Source organism: Coturnix japonica, chromosome 2 (genome assembly GCF_001577835.2).
Source record: "Coturnix japonica isolate 7356 chromosome 2, Coturnix japonica 2.1, whole genome shotgun sequence".
NCBI lineage: Eukaryota > Metazoa > Chordata > Aves > Galliformes > Phasianidae > Coturnix > Coturnix japonica.
Genome location: NC_029517.1, coordinates 35,643,750 through 35,662,945, shown reverse-complemented (window position 1 = coordinate 35,662,945; position 19,196 = coordinate 35,643,750).

The following is a 19,196-nucleotide window of genomic DNA, read 5'->3' as shown; positions in this document are numbered from 1 at the left end:
GTCAGACTGCCCCTCTGCTGCCATCTGTCACACAGCCACAAAATGTAACAGAATATTGATGGAAATGTTCAACTTCTGCTATCATACCACCAACATCCACCTCTGGTGTCATGAGGCAACATAATAAAATAGGAGGCACTACTTTCAGGGCAACCCTTGTACTACATTGTACAAATGAAGAAAAATTTGAAACAAGAAGAGACTTTCAGAGAACTGAAAGTCAAGATGTTTTTAATAGATAGAATCCAGAGTCTCCCAAGAACTTGCTCTCTCTTAATGCTGTCCTCTTCAACTGTTTTGGCATATGAGTTGTATGAATCTCTTATAATCTCTAAGGTCCCTTCCAACCTGCACGAGACTATGATACTATGATATGAAAAATCAGTCTATTTAAACATGAGCCTTCTATATGAGGTGGCAGAAATTCTTCAGTATGGCATTTCCTCTGTAATCCTGCATTGTTACTTCCTGTTCAGTGCAAATGAACTGAATATTAACCATTACATTCTCAGGTAATTGAGAAATATAGGAGTCTTCCTCAGACACCACATAAACCTTGCATGCCTCTGGAAGATAACAACAGAAGCAGTTTAGAAAAACTCAATGGGAAAATATTGATCACAATTTCAGATTATTTATTCATAAAAGTAATTATCATTTCAGTAGAGATCTGACTTATAAATTCACAATTTTTTGTTTGTTTACTTTCAGATATACATGATTTTCCCACATGATAATTCAGTGCTTTTCTTTGAAAATGGATTTTTTCAACTTGAGGCTACACTAAAAGGTAAGTTCTTCACTGCCAAAGCATTCACAGAAATTAGTACAGCATGATGCAGGCAAAATCTTCCACACAGTTACCTTTGGCCCTTCTGATTTAGAGTATTTCTGTTATAGGGCATTAAATGTCTTCATGGTGTTTTGTTTGTATACCACAAGTTTGTTCTCATTTCATAGGGTAGAATATGGATATTGTATCTGTTTTTTGTAATATTAAACTGTAACACTTTCAGTTGATATTTATACACCAATTTGATACTTTTTGAATAGGTAAGTGAAAGTGCAGCATATTCTTTGTTTGTTTGTTATTTATGGATTTTGGCATGTGCTTCTGCAGTAAATGCAAGTGTAGGGAATCAAAAAAAAAAAAAAAACAAAACCCAATCTGCAGACTTACATATATGCAACATGAAAATATAAACAAAAAAAAAAAGAAACCACATGATGCAAAAAGGAGCTTTCAGTGTGGGAACAGAAAACTTAAAAACGAGTAAGCTGTAATAAATAAAATCAAATACTTGAAGTTAGTCTTTGTCAATCTTAGACTCTTGGCTGTTGGTTTTTACAGGTGCCCTGCAGCACCAGCACTACAAAGATTTCTTTAAATTTAAGACTTTTGAACTACAATTTCTGCTCTGTGTATTGTGTTAATTTGATTGTTTTCAGAGACGGGATACTAGGCTAGAAACAACTTCACTTTTGAATAGTATTTCTGTTCTTTGATAAAGACAGTAGATAATAAAGAAATATCCAACTCTGTAAGTTTGGTAACCTACCGTTCCCTGCTGAAGTGCTGTTGGGCCTGGAAAACAACAAAAAAAGTTCTGCAATTCTAATTGTCACATATGACGGAAGAAAATGTTGAATGCTAAGAAAAAGTGAGGTCTCTGTGACTGAAAAAAAAAAAAAAAAAAGGAAAAATAATGATAGAAAATCTTTCTTGTGGAGGTTACAGGGGCAGAATTAGGTGTTGAGTGAGAGAATATACAAGTGTAGATCTGGAAACTTATTCTACTTGCAACTATTATAAACTACTAGAAATGAGGAAGTATCAGGAAAAAAAAAGTCATACAATTTATTAGAAATCTTGGCAAAGAATTGAATGAGACTGATATTATGGGTAACAGAAACAACATAACTAAGACACTAAGGCATAAACCTTAGAAAGAGGCTTTAATTTAAAAGAAATAGACTTGGGAGTCTGTGGTGGATCTGGATGGCACAGTGACTGAGCTGAGTAGGAACAGAGTAGTTTTTGCGGACAGAAGAGAGGTTACAGAAGAGAGGAAATGTGATAAAAGCCATGTCAAGAATTTTAGTAGATGGATAAAAGAGCTGAATGTTTTGTAAGTACATATTTTGCATATTTTTAAATGCAGAGTAGATGTAAATAAGTTCAGCATTCTATATAAAGATAAAAGATTTACTGCTGTCCTTCAGGTGGAAGTGCTGGTTATGAGAGCTCCATTCTGTAGGAGCATCCAAGAGTAAAATGGGGTAGTTTCATTACAAGAACAACAATAACAGCAAAAAGATGGAAAGTGGATATCACATAAACAAGAAATCCTACTTGCATCTTGTCACTAGAGTTATGAAATGACATTCAGGAAATATAATTTGTGTTTAGTCGGATGTTTAAAGTAGGAATTTTGCATTAGTTCTACAGTCCTTTGAAGTTATGATGACAGGCATCAGGCTTTTTCTTTGCAGTACACTGATGGATGTTAGTACTATAAGCTTAACTTAATTACCATAATAGTATCTGCCCCTGTTTATTTGGTACTACATGCATCATTTCTTCAATATTGTCTCCCAGAGCTTATATCTACAAGGAAAACTGCTATGTCATATTTCATGCAGTTAATTCCCTGAGATCAAAATATTGGATACTCTGGTGAAATTGACTCATGGTTGTGGTCACATTTTTCTGCGTTGATTACTACAGTGGGAAACTCATTATTCCCAGTATAGTCCTGAAGGATGCTAGAGGATATGGGGGTGTTTGATTTTCAGCAGATCTCAGAAAATTAAAAACAGTCATAAGTAGTGCTGGATTGCAGTCAATTCTGTGTTTCTGAGATTCATATTGTCGTTTGATTAGTTAATCGCCCATTTTCGAAGGTGTGAACATATTTTCACACGTCAACCAAGACAGTGTTAACAATGAAACTATAAATAACAATAGAGATTAATTATCTATTGCACGTCTCCTCACCATGTTCTTACCAAATAAAGAGTCTGTATCTGTCTGCACACAGGTGTGATTTCTTTTTAAACTCCAAACAATACCCTTGTCAAATTAGTTCAGATGAATATTTTCAGATGACACCTCTTCAGCGTGTTTGCTGTTAATGTTTTTGATCTCGTTCCATGAAATGTAACTTACAGTAAGAGGCTGTGATTCTTTGCTACACTTACCCATGTGAAATAAGTATTCACTGATAGGTGAGAGATGTGAGGGAGTTTTAAATGAGAATTAACATCTAGAATCAAAGGAACCATTTTCTTCTCTGTTTGAGGGAGGTATAGTTTTACAAAAGTCACCATAAAGTTGTTCAAGGTCTCATTTGCTATTGCATTCTGAGATTTTCATTGACTGGAGAAATCCATTCCGGAAGAGAAAGAGAGATGAAGGATAGGATTGTAGTCTCTTTTGTAGTGCATATTCCAATGTTGTAAAGCTGTTCACCCACAGAAAATTAATCCCAGGCACACACTTGCTTTCTAAATGTATGAAGATCTGAGATCATTTTAGCAGAACCTGCTATTGAAGGATGAGGAAGCACTGGGAGTTTTGAATTATTTCTTTCCTGTATTTTGGAAAAAATCTGTATTTTACCATGTTCTAGTAGCTTGCAGACCTCCAAGCCTACAGGCCTGTGAAGTTACAGATGAGAATCCTGGAGTGGTATCTTCACAATGCAAGCCTTAGCATTGTGTTACTTTGGCATTTCTCTTGCTCCAAGGACTGCAGTTGACACGTCAAGCTCTCCAGTGGCACTGTTTCCAGACCTCTGTGCCTCGACTCTTATCGCCTCTTCTAAAATGAAACCTTTTCCTTTGTGAGGCAGGCCTTTCTGCTCATGTTTTAGGGAAGTAGGAAGCGTCTTGTCAGGGTGACTACTTCCCATCATTTCTGTTTGTTGTCCTAGCAAGAAGTCACTGCAGTAGTATCTAGGGAGCTGGCCATCTGCTCAACTAGAAAGAATGCATCAAATAATAATTACGTTTTCCAGTTACTACTAGATATAATTGCCAGAGAGAAAAACACTTTGATTCCCTTCCTCCTGCATAGTATGCATAGAGCAGCCCAATCTTTCCTGACTTTAGTTTCCTTAAAACTTCTTTTACCCCAACAAATTCAGATATAACCCAAACCTTGAAAACATGTACCAGATCGGATGACTGGATTTTCAAATAGTAGTAGTTCAGTAATATGAAAAGGAAGCGAAGGCCCACTAATATAATGAGGCACTCTTTATAATCTGTCATCATTTGCTCTACCCTACTTACAAGAACAATGTTCAGAGTGTGGGCAGAATGTTTTCTTGTCTGAATACATTCGCGTCAATATAGGGTGACTCCCAGTTGTACTGGAAGTTGAATTTAGACATATTTTTTACTTTGTTTTCCTTCCTTCCTGCTAAGTTCTCTTTCTGTTCATTATTTTCTTTAAAAAGCTACTTAGCAGTTCTTTTGCTTTATACTTCTACCTTTTATTATTTTATTTATTTATTTATTCATTTATGTATTTTAAATGCCATAGAAAGAAGAGCTAATTCTTGATGTTAAATGTTTAAAAGGCCAAATTCAGTGTGGCGTCTGGGCAGCTGTAAACACTGCCATAAAACATTCCTTTTATGTTTTGTTTTGCCATCCAACTTTCTTTTTATTGATACTAGCCTGAACATTTCTTAATCCCTCCCTGAAATGATTTTGTGGTTTTTTTTTGTGCCACAGAGGAGAATGCTGTTACATGGGCAAGCAGTGAAGTTCAAAGCTGCTTTCCAATCTGTTCCTCAACATACGTGTATTATAACTCCATCATTGGTGTCAGGGTTTGTTAGCAGCATAGGGGAAGAAACATAGACCATTAATAGCTGAAAGATACTGTGATTTATTTTTCTTAATGTTTATAATAATTAAACATATTCACTACACTTTTTGTTACAAATTCCAACTTGACATTTAAAGACAGATAAACAGGATGTGAGTAGAAGAAGAAGCATTTCCTTCCATGACCGATATAATCAAAACATGTTGTTTTTATAGAAGATTTTCCTCCCTGTAGTTTTCAGGTGTTTATGGGTGATGCAACGATAATAATGCTGAACACTTAGCATCTCCATATTCACCAGTCTGGAAAATTCAATCTGACTTTAACTTTAGCACTGCTGTGCTAGGGAACCTCAACTGACCAGCACTGATTCTGTGATTTATACTTACTGAGATAGGGACATTATCAAGAAAAAGTATTGGCAGTCACAAAACTCTATAACCTGAAGTTCAGTAAGGATAAAAATGTCTCACACTCTTTTTTGTGTTCATTCGTTCATTGCTTTGGAAATAAACTTTTTAGTTCACAGTATCTGACCCATGTTGGGCACCTAAGTACTTGCCTGTTTATATGTGTATTGTTGAAGACAAGGAAATTACTCCCATCACGTGTTTATGAAAAGTGAAATAATTTCTCATTGCATTTTCAAATGAATGTGAAGCCTGTCCCTTCCTAATGTTCTTTATGTTCCTGAGTATGTTTTTATAGCTGCTGTACCTTTATCTGCTGACATTTATGTCAGTGTTAAGAGATCACTGAGTTCAGAGAGGGAAGGTCTGATTTCAAAACTCAGCTCAATACTTATATTTCCCCATAACATGATTCTGGCATGTTTTTAAATGTGAATCTTACTGGGGATATTTCCATTCTGAAGTAGTAGATGTTTTGTGCAACTCCAGTTCTGATGGCTTGTTGATAAGATGGCGGCAAGGGTTAATTGCAGTTTATGTGGCAAACTATAGTGTCATTTTTAGAATCTTGATATTTTTCAAACTGATTAGTGTTACACTGCAATACACTGAATCCAACTGAAAGCTCAGGAGACATATCCCAGTTAACTCCAGTTGGTAAGTTGATTCATGTTGATTTCAAATCATTCGCTTCAAAGACTTTGATTAACCATCTCCTAGACTTTACAAAAAAATCTTCAGCCTTTGTTAACAACTGAAAGGTGTATGAGAATATATAATGTAATGAAGCTGTACACAAAAGATGGATACTCACCGCAAAACCTTTGGCAGAGTTAGTAAATGAATCTTATGAGATCTTGGAAGTTCTGAAATTTCAGTGGCAGTGAATGACATTTCTAACTTTTGGCAAAGGGCAACTGGCAGTTGAATAGTATGATTCAGGATTTCATAGTCAGTCTTTACTCAGGTAAATAAAAGTTTAAGGTATTACTTGTATTTCTTGACTTCATAACAAGCTCCAATTTGGAATTTTAGATTTTTCATAAACACTTTTATTATTTGCCTATATTCTTCATTAGCATGATCAGTGCATAGTACTAATGTATCAATTTGTCAAAATCAGGGATTGGGATCTGTTTCTTCAGGCATCTGCATATCTATTTGAAAAATCTCATTGCATAAATGAGAAGACGACTGGTAGAAAAAAAAAAACATTATAAATTCTGTATTCAGTATGAACAAATCTACAGCTTCTCTTTTAACATTACACATATGTAATACAGGTCAAAAGTAATTTATGTGCTTTACATATAAGTATATAATTCTCTTTTGTACGTATCCCATAGAATTGGGAAAGGAGCATTGCACCAAAGAAGATATAATTGTACAGAAACGTTTAAAAGAAAGTGTAACTAAGGTTCAACTTTCTGTCGTGTTTTTACACAACCAGGCCTAAGTGTTAATGAACTCAGAAGAACAGGGATTTTTGGTCAGACTATTTCAAACTGATTGTTTCTTGACAGTTTTTTTTTTTTACCCCACTTTTTATAACACCTTTTATTTAGTTTAAGTGACTAATTCAGATTTTAGAGAGAAGAATACCCAATGCTCTAATCTCTCAATAAGGTTCAGAAAACATATCTGAGACTTCCCAGAAGTTCTACAACAAAATTATGGGTGTGAAAATTTCACATTTCTGGTAAGTCAAAGGCTTGAAATGAAAAGAAAATTATTCTATTTAAAATTATTAATTATATAAATTAACATAGAGAAGATGTAAAGAATAGAAAACCAGTGAAAACACCCATACTCCAAATCCTTCTGTGTTTTACCTTGAATGGGAATTTGGAACTATAGTTAAATCCACTTTAAAGGATAAATCAACTTTTTTTTCCCCCAGCATTGTGTTCTAAAACACAAGCATGTAAATCTTCCTTAGTATCGTAATTTGTATTCAGTAAAATACAATAAGATGATTGAAGAATGTGATGAATCAATCCCCATGCTGGAATAAGCTGTAGGAAGGGGAAGATGAAATTTCAATGTTATCACTGCCTGATATGGAACAGCAGATTAGGAGTAACAGCAAGATTTTAACCCTCATGTTCTGAAAAAAATTGCAGTTGTAATTTCTTTTTCACTTGGCTGAGCTGTATAATGCTCGTATCATGTATAGAAATAAAGGTTTTGTTTGTTTTAATGGTTCTTTCTCTCTGTTTAAAAAAGGAGATTTTCCATTGTGGAATTTACTTAGCTTCGTGTTTATTTCCCCAGCTAGAAAATCATAGCAAAGTGGAGACAGCCAAGTTAGCTAGAGAAATCACAGCACTTTTGGAGAATCACAGGGTTGTTCTTGTTTTTTTAATCATTATCTCTTTATGAATTTCTAATTCATCTTTCTTCCATTGCTATTTCATGCATAAAAATGCTTATTACCCTTTTCCTTTCTATTGCAACTGTGACAAATTGGCACGCTTTGTTATGCGTATGGATCACTTTGTGCCAGTTTTAGTGGAAGAAGAAGTATGTTGCAAAAACTTGATCTAACATCTCTAGCAAATGTTACCCTTGTTTTGGTTCCAATTTCAAATGCACTGGTTCAGTTGTAACTGAGAGTAAATAAGTGATTTTGTCCTGCATTCTTTGAACTGATTAGAAATTAAACTAGATCATGAAAAAAAAAAAAAAAAAAAAAAAAAAAAAAAAAAAAAAAAAAAAAAAAAAAAAAAAAAAAAAAGGGGAAAATTTGAATTTACTTTTTTATTGTTATTTTAAGCTCATGCTATAGTAATATAGAAATATATAGAATCATAGAAACACAGAATCCTTATAGAAGGGCCCTTCAGAGGTCATCTAGTCCACTCTCCGGCAATGACCAGGGACTTCCACAGCTCAGTCAGGTGCCCAGCGCCCTGTCCATCCTGACCTTGAATGTCTCCAAGGATAGGGCATAGACCGTCTTTCTGGGGAACCAGCTACAGTGCCTCATTACCCTCACTGTAAAAAGACTTCTTCCTTACATCCAACCAAAATATCACCTTTTAGTTTGAAACCGTTTCCCCTTGTCCTGTCACCAGAGACCTTGTGAAAGAGCCTGTGCCCTTCTTTCTTGTAGTTCCCCTTTAGATACTGAAAGGCTGCTCTCAGGTCACCTCGGAGCCTTCTCTTCTCCAGGCTGAACAGCTCCAGTACTCTCAGCCTGTCCTTGTAAGAGTGGTCTTCCATCCCTTGAATCACTTTTGTGGCCCTCCTCTGGACATGCTCCAGCAGGTCTGTGTCTCTTCCATACTGACGACTCCACATTTGGAGTTGTTTGCTATGAATTTAAGCTTCTAGAATATGATGCTCTAGTATGTTTCATACTAATTTCAGATGTAGACTTTGTGGAAGACAGAGCTACTAGCACCATCCTGCACAAGTGCAAACAAAGTCCTTGTAGGAAGATGTAACCAGTTTTCTTGGCAGTTTTATCCCCATTCATGTTCTTACCATGTCTGCAACAGAAATATAAAGAATTGTTCCAGAGATTATATTACTGCATGTAGATTTTTATAATTAAGATTGAAGAATTTAGTGCTAAAACTAAAATGACCATTCAGGTGGTAATGAAGATGTGTCTACATACTGAATACAATTTGCACTGAATTCTGTCTCACATAGCAGAAGTCCTGCCTGAGCTAAAACCCAGTTAGAACATAAGAACAGGAAAACATAATTATTTTTTTTTATCAGTGAACATATACTGCTCAGTTTATTGACTTTCTATTCAGCAGGCCATGTTCTTTGAGCTTAAAGAATTCAAAATGCCCACCTATGCATAATGTTTGCTCGTAATTTCATACTATTGATGTAGCAAAAAAAAAACCAAGCAAACAACAACAAAAATAACCCATCGTGTACCACTGCCTGCAAAATCTGAGTACTAACTGGGTTAGGCCCCTGCAGGCTTCTAGCTGAGGAGTGAGGAGCTCTGGATTCTTGACAGAGGCCTCCAGGGTGAAGGCCACGGAAGACACCTCAGGGAGATTTCCTGCTGGTGGTAAACCGGTGCTACGAAGCTGAGAAGCAGCTGCAGCAAGTGCTGCTCGCCAGCCTACCTGCTGGAGGTATGGGGCTGTGGTAGCACAGAGCCAGGGTAGAGGAAAGTGGCAGAATCTCCGCAGCACAGTCCTTGCCAGGTTAGGGAATGTGTAACAGAGCAGCTGTTGGATATGCAGTGACAGTTACCACAACCACCATGGCTTTGCTGGCTGACAGCATGTCTCCCAAAGGGGGGTAAAGCGTGGGCTACTGTAATCAGATGTTCAGTCGGAGAAAAATGAACTTTCTGTCATTCAAGTCCTTGTGGGTACTGCAAAGAGAACAAAAGACTACAGTCATTAAAAAAAGTCACTGGCTACTGACCTGCCTGTCAATATGCATTAAAGAAATTTGATGCTGCTGCTGAGAAAGTATCAAATTTGCTTTGAAGAGCAATGTTAATGCCAATACGAAGTCAGAATTGGTGTTGATTTGTAACAACCATGTTGGAAATGAAGAGATGATTTTGTTACTTATTGTGTTAACGAGAGAGAGAATCTGGTGCTGAAATAGAGAACGATGGAGGGAAAAATTGGTAATTGCTGGTTTCAGGTTTATTCTCGATGTAGTATATTCCTTACAGTGCACAAGAGCAATTAGGCTCTGAAAATTGCATTAAACCTGAGAAAAGATGAACTTGCTGTCTCAGTAGTTGTTTCAAAGATTTGCATTCACTCTGACTCAGAAAGAAGCTGGAGTCCACAGTGAAGAGAGAGTGGCAAACACTGGCATATCTTAGGCTTTGATTTACTGCATCTCAGTGGACTTAGAAGCTGTATACCGTAAAGAAACTTTCCTTTTCTAGGAAGCATCTTCAAGGCCCCCCTTAGAAGACATGCAGACACCAGTTACATTTCTGCAGACTTAAATTCATATCCTGTTTCAGAAAAAAAAAAATAGGCTTTGTGGTCTCACTTCAGCTTTTACTGTTTTTGATGTACATCAGAAATACCCTTTTTCCTCCCAGCTTCTCACACATGATCAGTCAGAGAACAACAGTAATTCTGTAAGTGCTGTGCTATTCTGGCAAGTTGTTTTTGCCATAAACTTCTTCAGCACTTTTTTTCATTCTATTTCTCTCTGTTCCATCACTTAATTCCGGCCAGTTCTCACTTCAGCAGTAAAAAACTTATAGTGTATGTAAACATGAACTACACTTGCTTAAAGTAAGATTTTTCTACTTCTTTCCATTCCTTAGTCATGTATGAAGCTTCTACGTTTTTCTTGCTTTTTAACCATTAGTCAGAAAGCCGTATAGACACTGGGGCCTTTGGGAGAGATTCTTTCTATTTCTCACGTGAAAGCAGGTCACTGCTCTTATTGATTACTGAACTACCAGATGTTTTAAGTGTCAGTGTCAAGTTTTGGGTATCTTACTGGGTTGGTATTTGTGTTGGAGAACCCAGTGTTTGGGTTGTGCAGGGGCAGAGGTTGGTGGTTTTGCCATTAAAAATACCAGAGAAACAGAAGTGCTCTTCTGTTTTTAAGTAATCAGACTTAACATTGATCAAATATTTTTAGAATGTTCACTCATAATCTTTCTTTTTTCCTCCTTTTTGGTATTTCCAACAGCAACTTAATAAAGGGCTCACTATTTTTCTTTTGCTATTTTATTATAGTTAGGATAATTCCTGGAATGTTGCTATTACTGTTACACATCTTAGAGGAAAAAAAATGAAATGAAGACAGGGAAGATTATTTTCTTGCAAAAATGCTGATGAACGATGAGAAAAATATCCATGGGGAAATATGTAAAACTATTAACGTCCGTAAGAACAAAATGATATTTTCTTTAATATTTGTATACATGAATCAGAATTATAGACAACTTTGAAGATTTAATGAAAAGCTTGTAGCTAAAACTGCATGAGTTTCTATCCCAATCTTATTGTAAGATTTGCAAAGAAATACCTTACATTCTGCTAAACTGGTGCTACTTCTGTATTACTGGAGGAAAAAAATGATGAACTTCATAAAACATTTTAGCTATTAAAAAGTTAACAAAGGATTTTAAGATACCGTGGGTGGATTAAAAATGCAGTGCTTGAGCCAGTTGGATCAGGTTTATTCTTTCAAATTTTACCGCTAAAACTTGAGAATGTTAATTGGTCACATACTTACATTTGTCATGTGAATGAAACCTCAAATTCATTTCAGTTGAGTTAAACTCCCTTACCTAACAGCACAAGCTGACCTTATGGATGCTCTTCTGCTATTATACTTAGTGGTTTACAAGTACTCCAACATTAATCACGTGACTTTCAAACTCAGTTCTTTCTGATCTTGGTCTGTGCCCTTGCAGGTGCAAGTCAAGGCACCTTTGAGTTTCCCATTGTTTTCTTGGAAATACACTTCTTGTTGGTGTGCTGTAATGAGGCTTTTAAAGGAAGCTACTTAAAGGTGCCAGACATGATGTTTAGGTTTGTGTTGCTGTTTGGTTTATTAAAAGTTATGGACAATCACAGCCTATGGGAAGAGAGACAATACAAACTCAACTGTGTCATGGTTATAGTAATAAATCTGTATTGAATTTCACTACAGGAGCTGGGGTAGGAAAGAAGTGCTGCAGTCCTATGGAAAAAATTATAAGAAAACCAACAAATGCCCACTAAGAGTCACATAATGTAGAACCGAATGCCATCCTGGCTGGGAAAACTATCATCTTCTTTCCATTTAATAGCATGGGATATTTTTCAGATCCAGAAGTATAGACCTGCAAGTGTCTTTTTGACAAGAGGATCTCAGAAGAATGAGATCCTTTAAAGCTGCTCAGACCTTCCTAGGAAACAACCCACAGAATAAAGCGGGTATGTTTATTGATGACATTCTTTTTTTCAAGTCTTCATCTTAATTAGTGGAGACTTCAGTAGCAAAACAAAAAATACTGTAAGCAGTCCCAGACATTTTCAAATGTGCATTTGGTGGGACAAGTACATATATTTCATCAAAGCATAAATTAATACACTGCAAAAAGAAAAAGTACACTAAACTCGGTACTTGTATGTACAAAATTGAAAAGGGAATCCTTCTAAACAATCTAGGAACTGATCATTCATCTGACCAGGTTTTTGTTTGAAATCAGCATATAAGATGCAATGCATTGTATGTCTACTTCAAAGTTTAGACACAAAAGAAACATGTTCAATAATTGCATTCAGGTATCAAGAAAGAAATGGATGAAAATGAATTTGCCAGTCATATATTATATAAGCCATCATTGTGTAGATTTATTCATTATTTTATCATGGTAAAGCCCCTTTCTTGACTGCTTGAGAAGGAGATCTGACAGCACCATTGCTTTAGAGAGGCCAGTAGCAATGTAAACTACCCACCTTTAGCAAATTTCTTGGTTCTTTCCTTTGTTCTTAACCAAGAATGGTCTTTTCTGCATGTAAAATTTACAAATAGAGATCTAAATCTAGAACATGTGAAGTCAAGTGTATTCATGAATCTGCAGAGTAATCTCAAGTGATACGCTGCTTGAATATAATACATTGTCACTGCTCTTAAGACCCCACAGCATTTCTGTGCTCTGCCAGAAATGACTAGGCAGTCGCTCAGTTTGTCCTAACGATATGTTTCTGCCCCTCTCCTTTAGCTTCACAAATGTTTTAAAACTAATATGCAGCAAGAAGCAACAGCAGTTTTGTTCCAACTTCTAGATCAGTCCATGCAAACAGCAACTGCCCTAGGAATAGTGAACTTTCCTTTCTGTTGTTCATATACTTGCATAGTTTCACAAGCCATGTTTCTGGGTAGCTAAGAATGAACTGGAATCATCTGAGTGCTATCGTCTTTGAAACTTTACAAGGGTAGAAAAAAACAGCCTGAGGAACAGCTTTCGAAAAAGCCCTCTGTGATGCTACCACTAGTCACCTTTCCAGACACATCAATGGTAATGTCAGAGAAGTTGCCCTGTGCTCCTCCTGTGCTCTTGTAACCATGGTGAGTACACATTTCTCTTTGTGTTTTGAAGCCAGCTGCAGTAAGCCCGAATTGCAATTTCTGCCCTGGCTATTTCCAGCAGCTCAGCTAGGTTTTGCCTCAGAACTTTCTGTTCTTTATTGCCCTGCATACTTAGGTGATGACTCTTCCAGCACTGATTGCTCACTGACTGGCAGCAGTCTGGGATGGCTAGCTTTCATAGGAAGGTTGTCATCCTACAGCTACAAAAAGGATGCATTTTAAAGACTAATCTGGAGAGCAGGGGCTAGGTTGAGAATCTAAGAACTACAGAGAAATGGCCATTCGTCTTTGGAAAGTTCCGTGCCTGTTGATTATTTTCTCATATTTATTTTGCAGTCAGATTCAACTGCTAAATGCTTCCATCATAGGCTTGTGAAAGATCCCCTGGTGCATGAAGCTCATTGCTGTGTATCTGTAGTATTGCATTCGTTCTTCATTCCTCTTGCTTTTTCATTTTAACTGTTTGTTAATAGTGCCTAAAACTTTTCAAATACAAAAGTGTTGAATGTATTGTCTTTAAGCCTGAAAAAGAGAATTCTACCTGGTGGATCAGGAGAATGGCTGAGAGGAACAATTTGGGCTGCGAGACAGTGTAGCTGTGATTTTAATAAAATAAGCAATATTTTTTGAATGCAATAGGAAGTTACAGAACGGAAAGAAACTATTTTATGTTTTTCTATTTCCCTGAGTCAAGGGCTGTAACCTGCACTGCTTTGGGAAAACATTACAACATACAGTGGAATGACCTCAGGAATCAGACGCTTGAGAAAAACTCTCAATCTACTTTCTCTCAGATCTCTTAACATAAATACAGACATGCTGCATTAGTATGGAGAGTGAACATTTCTTGCATTCTAGTGAGCTTATCATGATCGTGGCTGTTTGCCAGCATTAACATGCCAGTAGTTTGTTGGTTTTTTTTAATTTAACACTATTGTAGTGTTAGTTTCTGTTTCACTCAGAGTTACTCACTGACAGGCTTAGTGATGGAAACATTCAGAATTGAAAGAGAAGTTATGTAATCTGATCACTCATTGTGTGTTTACAGTGAATACTATAAGTTTAATTTTAGTAATTTGAATTATTTATAGTCAACTAGCCAAAGTGTAGGCTTCCTATCACAGTTAAATTATAATTTTTTTCAAAACTAATACGTTTGTATGAAACTGTTTAGAAAAGATGGTGGAAGAAAAGCAACAAGAGGTTAGTTTAGGACATATTTTATGGGCTTGTCCAAAGACAGCATATTTCTAGAAAAAGATAATTAGGGTAGTTAGAAAAAATTATAAGTAATTCAGGTTATTTATGTTGAGTGGAAGCATGGAAATAAACAGTGTCTGATGAAAGATGGTGCAGTTTTTCTTCTTGCTACAGTTGTATGAAACTGCCTTTGTATTGATTCAGGATAGAAATGTAGGACGCTAAATGTTTTTATTTGGTACAAAGGGAGAGAGGTAGTTAAAGAAAAACAAATAATGGAAAAATCTCATAAATAGGGAACATATTGGCAGAATATAATATTTGGCATCATAAAATCAGGTAATTTAGGAACCTCCTAGTTTGGGTAAGCGCACAGTATTATCATAAGCTAACCATTTCAGAAGTTGGCATTTGAAGAGCGTATTGAGAAGGATTTTTGTATTTATCTGGCTCCTCATGTTCTTATTTTTTTGACGTGTTTGTGCTATGGATGCTATCTACAGGCTGGGAAGTGTACCTAAAGTGTGACGACAATGGTGGCTTGCTGAAATTAATTAAATTCTGCATCCTATGGATAAGATCATTTTTTGTCTCATTTTTTGGAATATTTCATCATTTTCCAAAAATGCTGAGTAGCAGTAAAAAGGCTGAGTAGCAGTTCCGACCTCCACTGCAAGGGTAGCACCCTGATTTGTGACCACTGGTTTGTCATTCACTGGGGAGTAAAAAGTGTTTCTGTACGATAATTCTTCTGTTGCCATTCCTCCATATTTTCTGTTATTTGTTTGGCAGCATGTTAGATAGAAGTCTTATCTACTGGATCATTTAAAATGAATCAGTGGACTTGTGTCTGGTGAGGAAATAACTATTTTTAATTTGAAGATCCTAACCATCCCCAAATGAGTCCCCAGCAGTTGGTTGCCTTACACATGAATACCCAGTAGAAAAGGAGTCAGTACTACAGATAGTTACCATATCTGAAACAATACTGAACTGTAAGAAAAAGAAGAAAAATAACTGAAACTCCAGATGAATTGGCAGGCTGGACTGTGTAAATAAAATGGCCGGTTAATTGTATTCCCTAGTGAATCCAGTCCAAATGGACCAGACGGGTTGAGTGCATAATAGAACATGTGCACTGCAGTTTGAAAATTTCTTGTAATACTGATGTATGTTGTACCACCCCTGATGGAGCTGAAATTGTAGTACACAAAATGTTGGACCTGTGTTGTATTATCAGAGGACGTGGAATCACGTATTTTGAATGGAAACACTAAGTGCTGTCATGGTGGTGTGACAGAAAATGGCAATCAAGCACAGCTGAGTGGCTATTTTTGTCTGGATAAATACTCCAGTTTGTCAGGCTCTGTCTTCATATCTGCTGCAGTACACAGGTGGAGTTCAAAATTAAACATTAACAACTTTATGTTAACTTAAGAAGAAGTTTTTGTTTGTTTGTTTTGTTTTTTGCCATCTACATGCATTCTAAATGTGGAGTAAAGTAACTGTGTTCAAGTTATTCATAAAGGTTTCATGTATTCCATAAACTCAAATTTTGTGTAAATTTACTTCTTACTCATTTCTTGACTTAGTTTGCCAGTTTCTGGCATTGCTGTTAGTACATGTAGTTTCCATTGTAAAAATCATTCCGTATAAAAGATGATTTTAACTTGGTTAAGTATGAACATAGCACCCGCTGATACAATTATGCACACTGTGCTGGAGCAACTTATTTGCTTCTGTGTCCCCAAACTAAATGCAAACTATAAAATATAAAAGTGGGAGTTACAGTTATCAAGGTTGGAGTCTTTCCTTGGCTTAGGATAAAAGTGGGAGTTCAAGTTTCCATTTTTGAACTATAAATACAAATTTAATGTTTGCTTAATAATTCTCTGGGGACTTTTTATCATTAAATGTGGCAAAAGTTGGGGGTCAGATGAATCAGGAAAAACCATAAATTTACAGTTCTTGATTTCTCTGAAACATTTTCTTCAATTATGTGAAGATGGGCAATTATCCCAAGACATGTTCATGGCACTTTGCGCCTAAGGAATGCTGTGTGGCAAGCTGAAGAGGATCAGGATGAAGCTGTTGACAGTGTTGGGTGGGAGATCTAAGACAGAGTTGATAGATGGTAGGGAAGTACTTCAGGGAAGTGTTAAGGTGCTGCAAGGGTACAGCTAGTGCACAGGACTGAGTAGGGAGCCTCAGACTATGGACACAGATGGGCTGTGCTTCTCTGAAGCCAGGAGCACTATGTCCTGAGAGAACAACGGGAAGAGATTAAACAGTGTTTTCCCCCTCTCATCCCAGAGGATTTTCTTGAGTTGTGTTTCCCTAATTTGATTTAAAATAGGCTTGATAGCTAAGGCCAAGATCTCCCAAGTATTTTGAAGTGGATTTGGTTGATTGGTGAATTTATATTATATTGCATGGATATCTACTACAATAATTAAATACAACTGTTCTTTGCAACACTTCACCATCCTAATAGCTGGAAAATGTACAGAGAAATACTGAATTATTACATGTGTGGAATCATTTTTGATCATGGCATTGTTCATGGCATAGATGAAAAAAAAAAAAAACAAAAAAAAAACACAAGAGGGCAAGTTGAAGATAGGAAAGGAGTGAAGAGATAGCATGATAGAGAATCTGGATAGCTTGTGTCCATTTCACTTGTCAGTATTTTTTAATACTAACAATTGGAGAGGATTTTTAAAAGCCATAATCAATCATTGAAATGATATTTATCTTATCAGAAAAAGAAGATCAAGGGGCTAGGAGATAATATAAAACAAGTGATGCTATATGTACCCACTGGAAAAATTCATTACAAGATTCAGAGGCTAAAACCTAAATTATGCCAAATGAAAATGAGCTCCAGTATTTAACAAGCTAAGGAACTGATTCAGTATTGAACTGTTTTCAATCATAATAGTAATTTTCTTGCTTCATATTCTATAGTTCCAACAGAAGTTGTAGTCTTTTTGTGTAGGAATTCAGCCACATTAGTCAGAGCAATTCCTCCAAAATATACATTAAATATATTAAACTGACGAAGGAGTAACCTGCAGTAGATTACTCACCCACCTTGATCATGAGATCTGACAGTACTAGTGCAAGTAGAGGTGAATCTCCAGCTCTTGAGAAAATCTAATTACAGTCTCACCTACATTTAATTTAGGCACAATATCTTTTCTAAAGTCTTTAACATTTTTCCAGGTTCATACAAATGTTATTTATACTACACTCACAGAGAAACAATGTGCTGCATGTAGTATTCTTGTCACTGTGGAGATGTGCTTCCATTTAGGATGATCTGACATGCCTTTAGCTTTGAGATATGGGAAGTCATGCATTTTGAAATCTTCCCTTTTAGAGTCATCCTTAAGGCTTGCTTTTTAAAACAAGTTGCAAAATAAACAAAATCCATCTGTTTTCTGGAAAAAGAGTTGAGAAAAATATGTTGTTTTCAGTGTGTTTATGTGTCTGTTTGCTTAACTGTTGCTTTGGTGAGAAATCTATTACCTCGAAGTTTGTGAACAGCACTTTGCAATTTTCAAAGGTTTTGCTATGTACAAATCTGTTAAATTTTGGTGCCATTTAGTTGGTGCATGCATCCAAGGAATCTGTACTTTAAACAGATATGTCTTAACATTTCACTTCCTTCTTGGCGTGTTCTATTTCCAGGAACCAGATTGGTAAAGAAATACACAGGAATCTTTGTGTTTGTTGGGTATTTTCAGCCCTGCCTCTGCACGCAGTTCTAGTTGGTACAAGTCAGAAAACACTATGCGAATCTTTAGGCAAATCAGAATACAAAACCATTATGAATTTAGCATTGCTCATTCCTATGATCAGCACAAATGGACACAGACTGAGAATATAGCATGTGCACACATAAAAAAGCAAAATGAAAAGCACTGATTTCATTGTGATTTATTTATTTTTTTTGTCCTAACAAGTAGTTTCACGGAGTCATTGAATTTTAAAGACTTCTATGATCATCTGTTCCAACTGTCCACCTGTCAGCACCATGCCCTCTAAACCATGTCCCTAATTGCCACAGAGACCCTTTTCTTGAAAACCTCCCAGGACTTCACTACTTCTCTGGGCAGCCTGTTCCAATGCCTTACCACTCTTTCTGAGAAGAAATATTTTCTAATATCCATCCTGAGATTGAATATCCATATAATAACTGTTTGTTTTCCCTTTATTTAGATAATGCAGTTTTTTATTTTAAAGGGAAACCAAATGCTAATATTTTGAGTTATCTGACTTGTAACTATCTATTTAACTTAAGTGTTTATTTTCACCTTTGATGTGGAAATAAATTCCTCTGCTGCTAGGCTGCATCATGTAACACTGACAGATACCATGTCAGAATTGCTGTATGTTCCTCAGGACAAACCCAAAGCAAGTGTAAGCTTCATTATATACTGTGCTTTGTACACCGTTTTACATAGCTTTTCCACAGGCTACAGAGACATTTCCAAATGGATTTGTTGAGATGGTTCACTCTTGAATTACACGATGCCAACCTAGATAATTGACAGATTCTTCTAAATTTTTAATTTTTAAAGCACATTGTTATGTATTTCCCTACTAGGTAGGGTAAAGCATTTTCTTGGCAATACTGGCATGCCCTGAGGATCCCCAAAAGCCTTTTAGAAAGTATTTTATATACTGTAAGGAGG